Here is a 17,108-nt window from a genome sequence, read left to right on the forward strand (position 1 = left end):
ATATTTTTTCAGCCACTTTCAAATAAGATTAATGCAAAATTAGTTTTGTTCTGAGAACCAGAAGAGCTCAGAACAAAACTGGAACAACGGTCTGGACTCAAGATGCCTTAGCTAGCTATAACAAGGCTATTGTTTCATTCACAAAATTAAAATGACGACGCAGAAAATTAGACATTCAAGATACAAAAAGACGACTATGAAATCGTGAATATTTTATTTCATCACAAGTGTCCTTAATTTTGTTCGTATGGACTGCATAAAAATTCGGAAAATATTTTTATGTATTTTTATTTTCTTTGATCTTCTTTCATTTAGGCAGATGATATTTTGAACTCGCACGAAAACAGTTTTTGTGACTTCTTCAGTAACTGTATTCGTGCTTATCATGATTGGGTAGGTATATTTTATATTAATCACAATTCCGAACCATTCTTAAATAGATGTCCGGGATTTCATCATTATTCATAGGAGGTGTGATAAGAATTACTTGTACTTCATTTTATCGACTTTATATTCGGCTACATTACTACCCAAATAGATAGCAGCTCAAATATTCATTTCGTTAAACGTTAAGACTGGTAAAAATCAATTAGTATACAGAATTACAGGCTGATCTCCACAAGAGAAAGTGCACTGTGCATTCATTTTCGATGCAACAAGAACTGCTGTTAGTCAAACTGCAAGATAGTATAACGTTTATCAGCTTATCATGGGATGTCATTCAAAACCATTTCATTCTTCCTGCAGCTGGAAAGAAATTGATCTCGTCAGATACCTCTTTGCTGCACATTTGATCTTATGTGAAACTAAAGGAATCTCTGAGGCTTTAACATAGAATAGTTATATCGTATATGGTCACATGAAATTAATTTCTTAATTTTTCGTTCTCTACGGAATAGATTCGTAATGCGTTTATGCCGTTTGATATAAAAAGTTTATATCAAACTTACAATATTTATTAATATTATATAATAATATTAATTATTATATAATATACAATACTTATTTAATCTGCAACTAGCAGCTTAGACTGCGAAGAATTTCTATATACAGTATTTGTTAATTTTCATCATGTTATTAAGTCCTTTACATTTTAGGAGGGTTCTACCCACCAAAGGTCGAAGATCTATTAGTGCAAGGAGAATGGAAAGGGATAGGTTTGAAAAATCCACAAACCCTATTCTACAGACCAAACGTCAAACTTAAGCCTATTTCAGGCCTCCAATAATCACCTGTTGGAAACACTTTACACCAAGCAATAAAAAATAACTATCTACAATCTGTTAATGGGTGATTCACACATAAGTTACTATCAATCCAATGATTCAAATATTAAGGTAAATCAATGCAACATGATTACTGGGCAATTATTTTAAAAGCATAACGCTCCTTACATTCTTACTAATGATCTTGATCTTATTAGACCTAATCTGAAGATCATGAGGCATTCTTATTAGGTGGTGAGTCAGTTTTGTTTAGTACATATGCTTTTTAATATTTATAGCAGTAAAAAAAATAAAAAAAAAAAAAAAAAAAAAAAAAAAAAAAACATATATGAATACTTGAGTAAATCTGCTGATTCACCTAGTGAATTAAAATAAAAAAAAATACGGGCAAAAAAAACTTTACTAATAACTCAGTTCCAGTAAGTGGAATGAAACCTGGTATCAGCACGATCGCCTGCTTTGTACAGGCTAGAGACAACTAGACGAGATAGGAAGTCAGTAATTAGATTTATTGCGATCATTAGTGGAGTGATATTAACCACCCAAACGGCCGTGCCGTGTATACACTTCACAGTTACCATGGATGCGATTAAAATTGTAATACCATTGATATTACATTGGAATATATGATGGACACGAACTGCATAAGGAGTGATGTATTTTATCCATATTAACGTCGATGTGGTTAATTCTCTTTTACTGACTCCACTTTATACATAACTATTTAAACATTTAGAGATTTAAATATTTAGAAGCAGTCTGTAGTTTTATTAGGGAAAGGACAGTGGCGTGTTTTCAAGAAGTAGCAATAGATTATTGTTGACGTTAAACCACTGATGCAACGGCCACATACATACTATTATTATGCTATGAACTAAGAGAAGCATTATTTTGTTAGCTTTAAGAAAGAAGAAAATAGTGATCAATTACAGTGATACGTGACTGAGAAGTGTCGTTGTCAACTCTGTGCATTGCTTTTAACAGACAAAAGTTTGAAGTTTAGATAGAGAAACTTCTATTACCAGATGTATTTGATTTCCCAATACACTGTTCCAAGGGGCATTAGCACAAAAAAGGTTTTGGATGGGTGTCCTCAACAACAAACGGTTTCATTTCATTATAAATATTCAAAAACCTATTCATCATGTACTGTGGAAACAATTCCTTTATGTTTAAAATTGCTGATGCCTTCATTTCAAAATTTATCAGTTTTTATATGTATGAAACAACATCCCAGCCGCTGACCTTCATTGATTAAATGAAAGCTAAACCAATATAAACGCTTTTTTCCTATTGTTTACAAAGTATGACCTTAAGACTATGCTAGCAGTAATGAAATTTCTAGACCATCTGCAATAGCTGCGAACTTGTTTGACGTAATCCTTTGTTCGACGTATTACTGTTCTAGTAAGAAGGAATTCTAAGAGAGATTATCTGCTCTGGCATGTTCAGATACTTTATTGTCAGTACAGGTTTAGGTGATTTACGTTCATTCTGTATTTGTAAAGAAATAGTGGATATTAAAGATCCAACATTATTTCAAAGCCGAATGCATGTAGAAACCATGAAAGTTTCGTAATTTGACCAGAGAGAGGTTATGAGAATACAATCTTCGACGCATTTGAGTTGCCTTAGTGGACAGTACTTAAAAGAACGCTATTATTATTATTATTATTATTATTATTATTATTATTATTATTATTATTATTATTATTATTATCATTATCATCAGCATACCTATTCTTGAATTTATTCACACTGCTTGCACTTACAACATACAATGGCAATCCGTTCCAATCACACACCACCCTTTCGGTGAAAAAATTAGGTCTGACACACTTCTTGACGACCCTCATTCTCAGCTTCCAAGGATGCCCTCTCATTCTTTCCCCACCCTCCATAAATAAAAAAAATTCCATCAACTGAAATCTTCTATGATCCTTTCAGAAATTTGCAAGTCTCAATGATATCATCCATTTTTCTCCTGTTTGCTGGTGTCTGCAGTCTACAAATTCTCAGTCTGTCTTCATAATCAGTATTCCACAATCTGATATCATTTTTAACACTCTCCTGTGTACTCTCTCCAATATATCAGAATGACAACGGAAACCAGGAGATAGAACATGAGAACACTAGTCCAAGTGAGGTCTTATCAATGCCTTGTAAAGAGGCAAAATAACATCCTTATCTTTATATGTGAACGTTCGTTTCAGCTTGCAATTATCTTTTGAGTTGTATTTGCAGTCATTGCCATATGGCCCCTGAACTTCAACTTCTTATCTATTAAACACTCTAAGATCACTAGCCTCATCTGCTTCTTCTAGCCTAATCCCACGAATATAATACCACATTGGGTATCTAATCATGCCGAAGTGAATGACTTTAGATTTACTCACATTGAACTGACACTCATTTTCTCTTGCCCACAATTCCAGCCTATTCAAATCATTCTGCAGGTACTACAAATCAGCAGCATTCCTGATTACCCTACCTCTCATTGCATAATCAGCAAATAGCTGTATGTCGCTTGTCAAATACTTCCAAATATCATTAATGTACAGATTGAATAACAGTGGACCAAGCACTGATCCTTTTGGTACACCACTTGTTACCTTAAACCTTGCAGACTAAGATCCCTCGTATACCACTATTTTGATATCTGTTACTCAGCTATCCTCTAATCCATGCTAATATTCTATAACCCCAAACCAATTTTCTCAAATTTATGCAACAGTCTCTCATGGGGTATCCATTACTTGTGTCTAGTTCAATGGTAGCATTGTTATAAAATGTGAGCAAGTTGTTAAAACATGACCTTCCCTTAGTAAACCCATGTTGCGAATTGCAAAGTAGGGATTCACTGTCAACCAAATTCTGAATGCGAGCACTTAAAATTTTTTCCAAAATCTTCACCACCACTCCTGAGATACTAATTGGACGATAGTTGGATACATCGGTTTTTGCACCACCCTTGTCAAATGGAATTCCTGCGGAATCCTCTCTGTTCTGAGACGCATATTAAACAGCCTGGTAAAAGGAATGGCCAGATCAGCTGAACATGCTTTTAGCACAGGTGCTGATATTCCATCAGTCCCTATTGGTGAATTCTTATTCAATTTGTGCAACAGCTTTAAAACCTCGGCCTCACACACTGCATTTTTTAATCTAGTGAAGACGTAATAGTGAACTCAATGTTGCGTTCACCAGGTTGATAGCTTTTAACAAAATGGGCAATCATCATTAACTAAACAACCTCTTCTGCATCTGTAACCCTCTTTCCATCTGCATTTAGAAGAGTTGTTCTTTCATATTCATTCTTTCTTTTACTCTTGGATCATATCGATAGAATTCTTGCGGGTTGTCGTTATCACGCAGAGCCAGTTTCGTTTCATGCTCAGACTTTGCTTTCCGTACCACAGTTGTGACTATTCTAACCTGTTGCTTATAAAATTCATAACGGACGTCATCCTTATGCAAATGGTATTCCTTCCACATCGTCCTTTTCTCACGAATATCTTGCTTAATAAGATTACACATCCATTTGACTCTTACTCTATTTATTCTCTGAACTCTCGGGACACATTCTGATACCACATCATTTAAGTATTGTTTAAATGCTTCCCATGCACTGTGGTTATTCTTTTCATCTAGCAACCGATCTCATTCCACTGAACTTAGTATACTCCTTAGTTGGTCATAATTTCCTGCTTTCTAATTCATCATGTAACAGTTTCTGAATGGAGCATTCATAAACTTAGTCACTTCCCAAGTGAGTACCGAATGATCACTGTCACCAACCGGAGGCAAAATAGTTACGTATTTAAATGAAACGCCCTCTGACACTATAATCAAATCTTCAAATCTAACGTTCTTTGCCCTGGATTTCCTTCTCTCACATGCTGCTTAAGGAAGTTGTCCCGCAACATCAATAAATGCATTTTCATTCTTCTCTTGAGATTCTACTGCTACGCAATCAATATTTGGATAACTAAAGTGTCCCTTTATGATTACTCTTTTTGTGCTCATCTTTTCCATTTGGTGATGCATTTCTTCATCACTAGCAACTGATTCGCCAGGTCTGTAACAACACCCCACTATGTAATTGATCTTGTTAGATTCCACCTCACACCAGATGGCATCAAACTCAGTGCCACATGAAATATAGTTAGTAGTTGTAGTACTACAATCAGAGGTCTCAACTCTAATTGGATTCAAGTCATCCGATATCATTAGCAGGACGTCCCCTCCTCTTCTACCCTCTCTGTCCTTCCTAAAAATACTGTACCCTTGATACTCGATACCAGTTAGTAGGTCTGATTCTGATAGCCAAATCTCACTAATCTGAGGTCGACACATATTAACAAAGGCAACAAACTCTATCCCTTTGTTTCCGATACTCCTAGCATTCGTGTACAGACATAATAATCTACCTGTTTGTTCTTTTGTATTGTCTTGTCTACAGTCTGCCTGACACAGTTGGACAACTTGCAGATCTCTATTCTCTAATGTCTTACACATGTAGACATCTTTGCGCACATTTGATGGGTCCGAACCGGACGAATATAAACCCGAAATTGTTTTCACCTCGTTAACATTTCCATGACAAAGCCCATTCGCGTCATTAACAGAGTTATATAGCATTGTCGCTCTTACACTCACATTCACAAAATATGGTATCCAAAAGACACACTTGTAAAAATAAATAAATAAATGAATAATAAATAAATAAAATAAAACCAATTCTACGACAGAAGTGCGTATTTATTCCTATAGCATCTCTCAAGCATTATGGATATTCTACCGTTCTGACATACTCAGCATATACATAATCCCCCCTTTTTTTAATGGGACAATCACTCAAGAAAGGATAAATTTATAGTACTACTTTAGAGCTGTAGATGGAGTATGGATTTGATTTCTTTTTTTATTGGTTTTATATACTGTATATTCTCGTATGCTTATTTATTTTTTACCCAGTCTGGAAATCTTGCTGTATATAACCAAATATAGGACTTTCTCTGACTTCATTCCTCGACCATCATAAACATTCATGCCCACAGCGGAATTCTATTCCACAGATTGTTGGTGGAAGAGCTAGTGTATGCGAATCACTCAGCCACCCAGGCCTGCAAATCTCAATAATAAAGAGACTTACTTCACTGCCTAATCCTGCTCGTCTATACAATATTCGGTGCATCGATGCCTGTTATGCTGGTATCCGGAGAGTTCATCGAAAATCAGTTTATCGAACAACAATTAATCGAAAAAGCAATTCATCGAAAGACAATTCCCCGAAAAAGCAATTCACCGATGAGCAGTTAATCGAAAAGACAATTCATCGAAACGCAATTGATCGAAAAACAACAATTCATCGAAAAATCACAATTCATCGAATATACAGTTCACCGAAAAATGAATTATAAGGCGTGTGGGGGCGAAGATGTGTGTGCAATTTTTTTTTTTTTGTTTGTTTGTTTTGGATTATTTTGAGAGGTATATATCTTTTTATTATCCTACTATTTATAACTACTATTTATCCTACTTCGTTCGGAAAGCGAATTTTTGGCGGGGCATACTGGTTGCAGTGAATGATATCCACTGAGGCGGGTATAGTTGAGATGTTAAAAGAACATTTCATAAAGGGATTTCATCCTCGTGAAATTTTTTAGCTCATATTCTAACCGTTGATGAAACATGGCTTCGTCACTATGACCCAGAGAACAAACAACAGTCAATGGAGTGGAGACACAAAGGTTCTCCATGGCCAAAGAAGTTTCGAACCAAACAGTCAGCAGGGAAAGTTCTTGCCATTGTCTTTTAGGATATGGATGGTGTAATCCTTACCTTACCTCAAGAAAGGTGAAACTGTTACAGCAGCTCTGAAGGAATTGAAGGAGGTACTGAAGGAAAATCGGTTCGAGAAACTAAGCAGAGGCGTGTTGCTTTTGCAGGACAATGCACCTGCTTATGAAATCCAACAGACAATATACGACTTGGGATTTCAATATCTACCTCAAACACCATATTCACCAGGACTGGCCCCAGGGCCAACCCTAGAAATTTTGTCGCCACGTGCAGTAGCATATTTTTCCGCCCCTTCCCCTTAAAAAAAAAACTCTTTTAATGACGTCTTAAAAGCCATGATATTAATCTAGGCTTCAACATCTCTGATCATAAATTCTAAATAGCAGCATTAGCTAATAAAAATTCATACGTTAATGAAAAAGGATCATAAACTATATTTTTTACAGAGAGAGAGAGAGATTTCCTCTTAATGTGCAGTATAATAAAATGATTCGAAACGTGTTATTGTACTTCGGGATCTTTTAATTTTTAAAGGGGGGGGGACACAAAAATTTTGCACTCAGGCGGCGCAAACCCACGGAACGGCCCTGAAGATCAGTCACTAAGAGTTGTGTAGATTCTAGTTAATTGTTAAGAAAAGTTAATTGCTCTCCACATGTTTACTTGTGGCACCAAATAATGAATGAATGATTCCAGGAAAAAAAAAAGTTTCTTTTCCAGGCATTAAAAAATACACAGCCTATATATTTACAAATGAATTGTAAGAATAAATTGCCGGTAGACAGTTTCATTTCCTGATCATGTTATCAGGAAATGAAAGTTTATGCTAAGAAAGAAGATATATATATATATATATATATATATATATTCAAGATACCAAGTAATTTTATATTAACTTGGTTTTAATCCTATTTCCCAAGTAAGCAAACAGACAAGAAAGTCAAGTTTGCGCCTGTAAGTAGTGCAAGTCCAAGGCAACTCTTGGTAGTGCCAGTCGAGGCATAATATATATATATATATAGTTAGTTAGTTATTAGTATTATACACACTAAGAAAAGTGATCAGAACTTTATCCACCTTTACCAAGAGTTGCCTCGACTGGCACTACCAAGAGTTGTCTTGGACTTGCACTACTTGCAGGCGCAAACTTGACTTTCTTGTCCGTTTGCTTACTTGGGAAATAGGATTAAAACTAAGTAACTAAATTTATATAAAATTATTTGGTATCTTGAATACATAATATACCCAAGTTAAAAAACGTTATATATATATATATATAGTTCTGTAGTACGCAAGTTTACATTACTGAAATACATGAACTTAATTAAGAAAGGAATATTAGCCACATTTTTTTACATAGAGAAAGCAAAGCATTCACTATGAAATTTCTTCACGTACCATGATGCACGGATGTCAAAAATAGACTGGACGTATAAATGCTTGTAATCTTTTTTTTTTTTTTACTAAATTTAAAAAATTAAAATAAACATCGATATTTCTTAGGCAACCAAAACGAAACGAGAGAGAGTGTTCGCTATGAAATAGTAAATTGACGGAAAGAAGAATAAACATCGATATCGCCCTATCTAAGTAAACTCAAAGAGACCACACATAAAAATCAGAATTACATTAGTTGGGATGTCTTTCTAAATATAAAAAATGAATTCATTTACGGCGCCATACCATTTTTGCAGAAAATGTTGTGATATTTTCAGCTATTTTGCCTAGTTAAAGTTATGTTTGCAGCTTAGCATCATTCTACATGTCTAGAAAGAGTGATATCTAGTGTTAAGGGAAAAAACAATAAATTGATAATTTCGACTGACTGCACAGGAGCCCTAAACTATCGCGAGAAAGTGCAGTTTCTGTGGACATCTGACCTACGGTTCAAATCTTTGAACGATAGTTGTTTCAGATGTCGAATAAACTGTAGATTACTAAGTGTGTGTGTGTGTGTGGTGTTTTCGTTTTCTTCCCAACAGTAACCCTACCGGGAGGTTATTTATTGTTTATCGTATGGCAATCTACATAAAGTTATAAAAGTACATTTACAAAAATGGGTACAGATATGTAAAAAGTAAAATAAAAAAAAAAGTGTAAATGATAAATAATTACAATAAAACAGGCAGTTACACGTTTGACGGACAAAGCACTTATAAGTTAAGATCATGTTCTCTGATCCAGTCTATAGAAGGCGGTGTCGCCTCTAGGAAGTCGCTCCTTTGACCTGTATATGCGCGAAGACTGCACTCAATGCAAATATGATGGATTGATTTGTTCGGGTGTCCACAGTCACACTCCGGTGAGGGAATTTTCCTCCACTCGTACAGAAAGCTTGCACATCTTCTATTGCGTACGAATCATGTTCAGTGTTATCCATGTCTTTCCAATTCCACACCCGGGATACAGGGGCACGCCGGCCATATGTGCAATGTGTGCGACGCACACAGGCGCCAGGATAGTAAAGGCGCCAAAGAGGAGGAAATACTTAAAAAAAAAACGTTTTTTTAAAGTGATTTTTTTATTGGAGGGGAGGATAGGAGCGCCAACTAAAGTTTTGCACACAGGCGCCAGACACTACTGGCGCGCCCCTGCCGGGATGTTGAGGCAGCAACTATCAAACTAAATTTTGAGTTGGGCATTAGTATTTATGCTCCACACTCGTTTCCATTAATTTTTAGTATTTTAATTAATCATTCTCAGATGTTTATCTTCACGAAGAGGGGGCTTTCTTGATTTCAATCTGTTAAGCTATAGTTCTGATATGTCATTATGTATAGGCAATACAGTATTTCTGAGTACTTTGTCATATTCTCGTGAACAAGCATCACTTCTTAGATTTGGTGGTATTATGTTGCTTAGCATTGTAAGCCAATAAATAGGAGTTGTTTTAATGGTTCCAGATATAAGTCGCATGGTGCTGTTAAGCTGACCGTCAATTATCAATGGTAGTATAGCTCCTGTATATATTGTTTTCAGGGCTCATCGGCCTAATCCCTCAATCTCAATTTTCCATCTCTTGTTACTCCTAGGTATTTTAGCTGACTGGCTACCTCGAGAACTTCGACCTTTGGAAAGACCGTTATGGGTTGTTTTGATTATTTGAGACAGATGTGGAGTATTTTAGTCCAGCGCTTCCCAAACTGTGGGCGCGGCCCCCGGAGCCGTTAGTTTTGTTGAGAAGTCTCAGATATAAGTTGCATTGTGCTGTTAAGCTGACCGTCAATTATAATTGACGGTCAGCTTAATTGTTTATTTATGAATAATTGTTTATATATGAATAATTATTCACTTAAAAGTGAATAATTATTCATGTTGCGGAAAAGGTAGATAATAGATAATATATTATTCATAAACTGTTATTTGTGTTTCTTTCTGGTTTATCTTTTAAAAGTTCTTATATTATCACATTTTTGAAATCAATGGCTGAAATCAACAGTTTCACCATTGAATATAAAGTTGCATCGTAAACGAAGAATTTAAAGAATTTTTGTAGAACGCACTTAGAACTTTTACTAGATAGCTACAAGCATCACAGTTTTCCATAGTGTCAATAGCAATGGGAAACCTAGAGCATGCCGCCTTTCCACAATTAAGAAAGAAATGTAATCAAAAATTATGAAATTAGCTCAGATTGAGATTTTAATGAGATACAACTACATATCCTATTCTCTGCAGTTAAAAGAAATCGTAAGGAGAACGCTGAAGTTATCACAGATATTTAATATTTAATATATTTAACATTTAATTTCATTTCCATCTCCTAATGGGGTATTAGGGTTGAAGTTATTTCCATTGTCGAAGTTCCTTCAGAATTCAGAATTTTTGTAGAATACACTTAGAGCTTTCACTAGAAAGCTACAAGCATCACAGATTCCATAGTGTGGCCCATATATTTATTTATTTATTTATTTATTATATTAAAAGCAAGCAGGCCAGAAGAACATATTTAATATTCACTTAGACATTACACAGTCATCGAAGGCTTAGTCCATTCGGCCGAAGCATATTTATGCCGCAGATGTTTGCATATGGAAAGACATTAGTGTGAAACCCATAAAATTCAAATGAAGAAACTACACATATGGCATCCTCGAAAACATTTAGTTGTTTAGGAATATACCCTAAGATAGCAGTTTGAGAGCGATCAACCACAAACAAAACAAGAAACCAAAAAAAGTCGCATCACGAAGCTGCAGACAAAAACTCAAAATAATTAACACAAACAGAAATCTTGAATGTTTAATTTAATGCGACGGATTTCACGCCCGTTTGTATCTTATAGCTTGATTTGATTTTTAATAATTTGTAAAATTATTAAAACTACACTTTCAACTTGTGAACTACACTTTCCAGTTGTCATGGCGGATAATCAACAGCTTATAATATAATATATATAATATAGTATAATTATATGTAATATAATATAATAATATATATGTGAAAAGTTTTTTAACTTGGGTATATACTATGTTAAAGATACCAAGCAATTTTCTAAACTGGGTTTTAATCCTTTTTCGCAAGTAAGCATACAGACAGATAAGTGAAGTTTGCGCCTGAGGTATTTTCAGGTTTGAGGCAGCTCGTCGTAAAGGTGAAGTAAGCTCTGATCACTTTCCCTTAGTATCTCCCCTAATGATAATAATCCTCTAATGACCACATGCAATAATCCAAAACAGGAAAGAGAATTGGTATACAAATGCATTGTTTAAAATGAGTAAATTAAAATGAATAAATAAATAAGGATGCACTAACAAAGATTATCGGGAACTAGAAGACTAGATTTCAGAAAAATAGGTAATAAAAAGAAGTATAGAAAACAACAAAAACGACTGTCTTCAGTTTACAATGTAGAGTAATAATGCTTAAGAAACTTGCAGTGTTATGTTTTGAATAGTATTCTAAAATAAATGCACATTATTGCAAAAATTGAAATGTAACATAATGTATAATATAATACGTATAATAATATATATAATATATGTCACTGAATAATTGTATTTCCTTACTAATTCTCATATGATTAATTTATTATCAGTATACGAAAGTTGCTGGTAATTGCAATTACATATGGAAAATAACGGGAATATAAAAGTAGGGCAAGTTTATTACATTATACATATTATAAAAGCAAGAGAAAATGCATCACTACCAGCCTAAGTGTAAATAAGTCACGTAAACTGAATGAAAATGGAAAAGTTATTTGGAAAAAAAAAGTTCAGCAAAATCAGATAACATACATATAAACTATATGATCCATTTACAGTGTAATATCATATCACTGAAAATCAGTCCGCGCGGTTAGCCTAGTGGCTATGCGCTTCGCAACCGTACTCCTGGGGAAGGAGTGTCCTAGGTTCGATTCCCGTCAATGACGTGAGGAGCTTAAGGATCTGCCATAGTCAAGTTAGCCGGTCTTGGGCGTGGACAGCAGGGTTTTTTCCACCAGTTTATCTGGTAGTTTTCATCCCGCAAGCAGGCAAACCGGTCCAGTGAACATACACGGATTACAGTCAGGAATACTGACCCAGCCATAGGTCTGATTCGTCAGCTGTTCCGGAGCCCGGATAAAATTTTGGGGGGAATGAGATGGTACCGTACCTCCTCATAAAGGGGACTCACGGCCGTGTATCATCATACGATTATTATTATTACTGAAAATCAATTAGTTTCAATACTTGGTAAATAAATTTGTTGACAAAAATGATAAATTTGTTGATAATAGGAATTTTTATCTACAATATTGATCTTAGCATAAAGATGATAACTAAAATATTTAAATAACATAAAAAATATTTAAGATGCGCATGCAAAAATCTTGTCTAATTTTAGTTCTTGGCTAATTCTCTACAAATGATATGTGTATGTATACTTGTAAATTAATAGTAAACAGTTATGTAAATTGCATAAAAATGAAAAAAAAAAAAAATAGAACAATTTCGGCTTACAGTAGAGGTCAATTTTTTTTTTTTTTTTTTTGCATATTCTTAAATAGTTTAAACTTCCACATTGGGCAGGAATGAAGTCTGCTGACTTGGAAGGTAAGATACAAATTGAAGTACAGGTAACTCTCGTATAACGCGGATGTTAGGTTCCACAAAAATACCGCGTTGTATAAATCGCGTTATGCGAGACTCAAATCACATAGAAAAAGTAGGTTTAGGTTCCCAAATCGTTTTTTTCTTTTTTTTTTAAGATTATATAAACAATGACATATTCAGGTAATTCATGTAAGTTAAGAAAACATAAACTATGCAACAAATACATAGTAAAAAATTATAAAAATTATAAATTGTATGTATACTTCATAGATGTTCTTTATTTATATATGCAATAGTTCTTATTGCATACTTCGGCTGGTTTAGTTATCAATTCAAGAAGTCAGTAATAAGACCTTGCTTACCACTATGCTACAATTTTTTATTAAGTTCATAATACGGAACTAAACAAATATCCAATTGTCTCGTAAATTTTCTGGAAAGCTCCATTGAGAGATCATTATCCATAAAATAACTTTCTTGCCAAGTCTAATCCTATTGCTAATTTCTTTAAACTGAATTCTTTAACGGACTCATCACAATCATAATCTTTGGCAGAACTTTCCCCGCCATTTGGTTCGACGTCATCTATTAATTGTACCAGTTCCTCCTCGTTTAACCCCCCCCCCCCCTCAACCGGTCAGGACGTCTATAGACGTCCAGATAAATCTGGATACGATGAATGCTATCTGTTGAAGTTATAAGAAGTGCAATTCGGCCAGCATGTCCATTAGAAGGTGTGATAAACCCTCCCGCTGAAGAGAACAGTTAATCGGATTATCTCACGCTCATAGCTGCATCTCAGTTGTCTATAACAAGGAATGCAGTTCCTCGTTCTATGCTGGGTAACTGAATCCTAGTTATATTGGATAAACTAAAAATATAGAAATTATTTTTATTTTCTCTTTTTATTGTACAAAGCAATTTTAATGCCTGGACAAAATAAAGGTTCTTGCATAGTTTCTTCATTTAAATATTGCCTTACCTTGGAACACTAATTTCATTTTTATTTATTTTTATTTTTTTGCTAATTTTTTTCTAATCGCTTACTCCACAAAACATTTTCTTTGTTCTCGAAAAAAATTAATTCACGATAGTTATTTGATATATTTGAATTATTTTTGAAAAAAACAGGCTGCGGAGGTTCAAGATTATGTTATATTTTTGTTCAAAATCATGTTTCGAAGAATACTTCGCAGATTTCCTGAAGGACGTGCTTGAGCGACTCTGCTTTATAGAGAATAAAATGAAATTCTTTAATCATATCACTAATTTTTTTTCTTTATTTTCTTTATATTGTGATCTTCTTGGTTTCCCTGTATAATTGGTCATTACAAAATGAAATTAAAGGTTATGATTTAAATTGATATGTATATATTTTCTGCTAGTTCAGATATACTAATTGTATCAGATGTTATAATGGCAAAAATAGTAAGAAAATAATCATTTACACTTTCCTTCCAAAACACAAAGAAAGGACATTGTAAATTCACCCAATGAAAAAGAAAATATTACATATTTTTCTTGTGTTATCTGATTTTTTTTTTTTTTTGTAGTACAAAGAAGAAATTGCTGCCCATAAGATGGTAGAATACAAGAGGGCAAAAATCTGTAGATTGATTACATTATAACTAATAGAGATATGTCAGAAAAAAATTATTTATGTAAGAGTTCTAGCATCAGCAGATTTATTAGACGTTATTACTCTTGTATAAATATTTTTTTCTTCCAGTTTAGATACATGGCATTGTTGAAGTAGCTAAACCTTTGTTACTATTTACATTAAAATGATTGGACATGTTTCCCCAAGTGATTTACGTTTGTAACAGTTGTTTTGCGAACGATTTATAAAATAAATTCTCTGAAATATCTGCAGATTGAATAAGTCTATAACCCCCCGCCCCACCAAAAAATAAGATTATGCATATGTTCCTTTTCTTTCAAAAACAATTCAAATCTTCTTTTTCAAGATAATTGAAAGAAATAATTTATAATTTTTCGATAATAAAAATGAAACTGATCATTACAAATTAAGAACTTATTTTAGCATAAATACTGTATCAGCCTGTGAAAGAAATGTCTATATTTATTTCTATGTTAGGATGTCTACTAATCAACAATTGAAAACAAAACACGACATTCTTGATGTAATTCGCACTACAGCTTGAGGCACTTTAGTGTCCCTTCTGGCTAAGTGTCCTCTCTTTTCTTTCTCAGTAGCACCCAGAGTAATCTAAGCCTTTACCCTTTTCCTCCAGCTAAGAGGATTACTATCAAATATTTCTAAGACGTAGATTACTTCAGAAATAGCAACCAGCATCTGAAGTAGAAGTAAAAATATTTAGATTATTTTAAGAAAAAGAAACAAAAATCTGAACTTTCTACTGAACTTTCTTTTGTGGTATGCATATAAGCAGTTTTACACGTTGAAAATATAGCATAGTGTTTCTAAAATTTCAAATAATTTCAGCAGACAGTAGAACAGCTGATTTTAGATGGCAAAGAAAGAGTACAGAATTAGAATCTTCACGGTACAACAATATTATTCTCTTATTTCTTTTGTCAAAATGGTAAAATGAAGTAATAGATTTTGAATACTATCTGGAAACTTTTTCAAACCTGTAGAAATTTAGAGTGGTTATGTAATTGAATTGCAGGAGAGAATAAGGAGGGGAGAGGGGCGTAAGCATTAGAAATTCTTCAAAATAAGCATACATTTTGAATCATTCTGTATATGATATCCTTCATATTATATTTTCAACATATCTACGATGGTTACGCACTGGATATTATCGTAATGTGCATCCTACAAGAAAAAAAAAAAATATATATATATATATACTCTCATATAAATCCAGTATAAGTCTGCTTGCCTAAATAAACTGAATAAATGCTGTATTAAATTTGGTATGAAAATCAACAATAAAAAGACGAAATGTGAACTGCATCCTGAATGGAGAACTTACAGAAGAAGCATAATATTTCAGCTATTCAGGCACAATTTTTAGTAAAGTTGGCAAATTTAAAATTTTAAATATGGAAATAGACAACAGAATTAGCAAAACTGGTATGGTAGGAAGGAAAAAGAACAAAGTTTCATGGAATTAGAGAAATTATTCAAAACACTAAAACTAGCTGTATACAAGACAGTGTTCGAACCAGTTTTAAAAAATTATGGATCTGAAAGCTGGTTTAGAAAAAAAAAACACTATCAGTCTAGAGACCGCAGATATTAGAGAGAAAGATTAGAAGCGTGAATAGAGGGCATCAATGGCAATATCATATTAAAAACAACGATATGAGGAAAGAACTCAACATTGCTAGCATTGAACAATTTGTTAATCTCAATACATTAGGTTTTTTTTATTTTATTTATTTATTTTTTTACTGTCAGCAGCTCTTATGTCTTATCAATAATAGAAGATCTCAAAAATGCTAATATTTTGTTGTAAATCAACTTCTTATAACACAGAGAAGTATTCATTTTTACTCAGGAATTGATAAATTTTTACTACTTCTGTTTTGTCCGAAGACTACAATGAAAATGTCCATGTACCATTAAAGAAACTTTCACTTCAACAGATGCTATAATGCAGAAGCCAGAAAACAGGTGGCTTTGTTTAACACTGAATACAGTAAAAAGACATTTATGTATTGCGATGGCAAATAAGTTTGTTCAGTTTATGCGTTAGTAAAAGTTTACGCCTTTACGAAATTTATCTTCACTGCATTTACTTTTCATATCGGTATCAATGCAATATCATTTCAATTTTCTAGCGAATAACATTTTCAGCGAATTTTTTCTGCAATCAATAGTTCGCGAGATGAATTTTTCTGATTTTTCCTCGCGATGAATTGTTCGGACACGAACATAGCCATATGTAAAAATCGGAAAAAGTAATCATTTGGGAAAATAACTCTTTTACTTAATTATTTATACACAAATATAAATATACGCAAAAGAAGAAATCCATCGGAATCAAATCGGGACTGCGCGGTGGCCACAAGCAGTGGGATACGCGCAGTCACCATAATGTGG

Source organism: Typopeltis vanoorti, chromosome 7 (genome assembly GCF_054136105.1).
Source record: "Typopeltis vanoorti isolate ZY-2024b chromosome 7, IOZ_Tvanoo_1.0, whole genome shotgun sequence".
Taxonomy (NCBI): domain Eukaryota; kingdom Metazoa; phylum Arthropoda; class Arachnida; order Uropygi; family Thelyphonidae; genus Typopeltis; species Typopeltis vanoorti.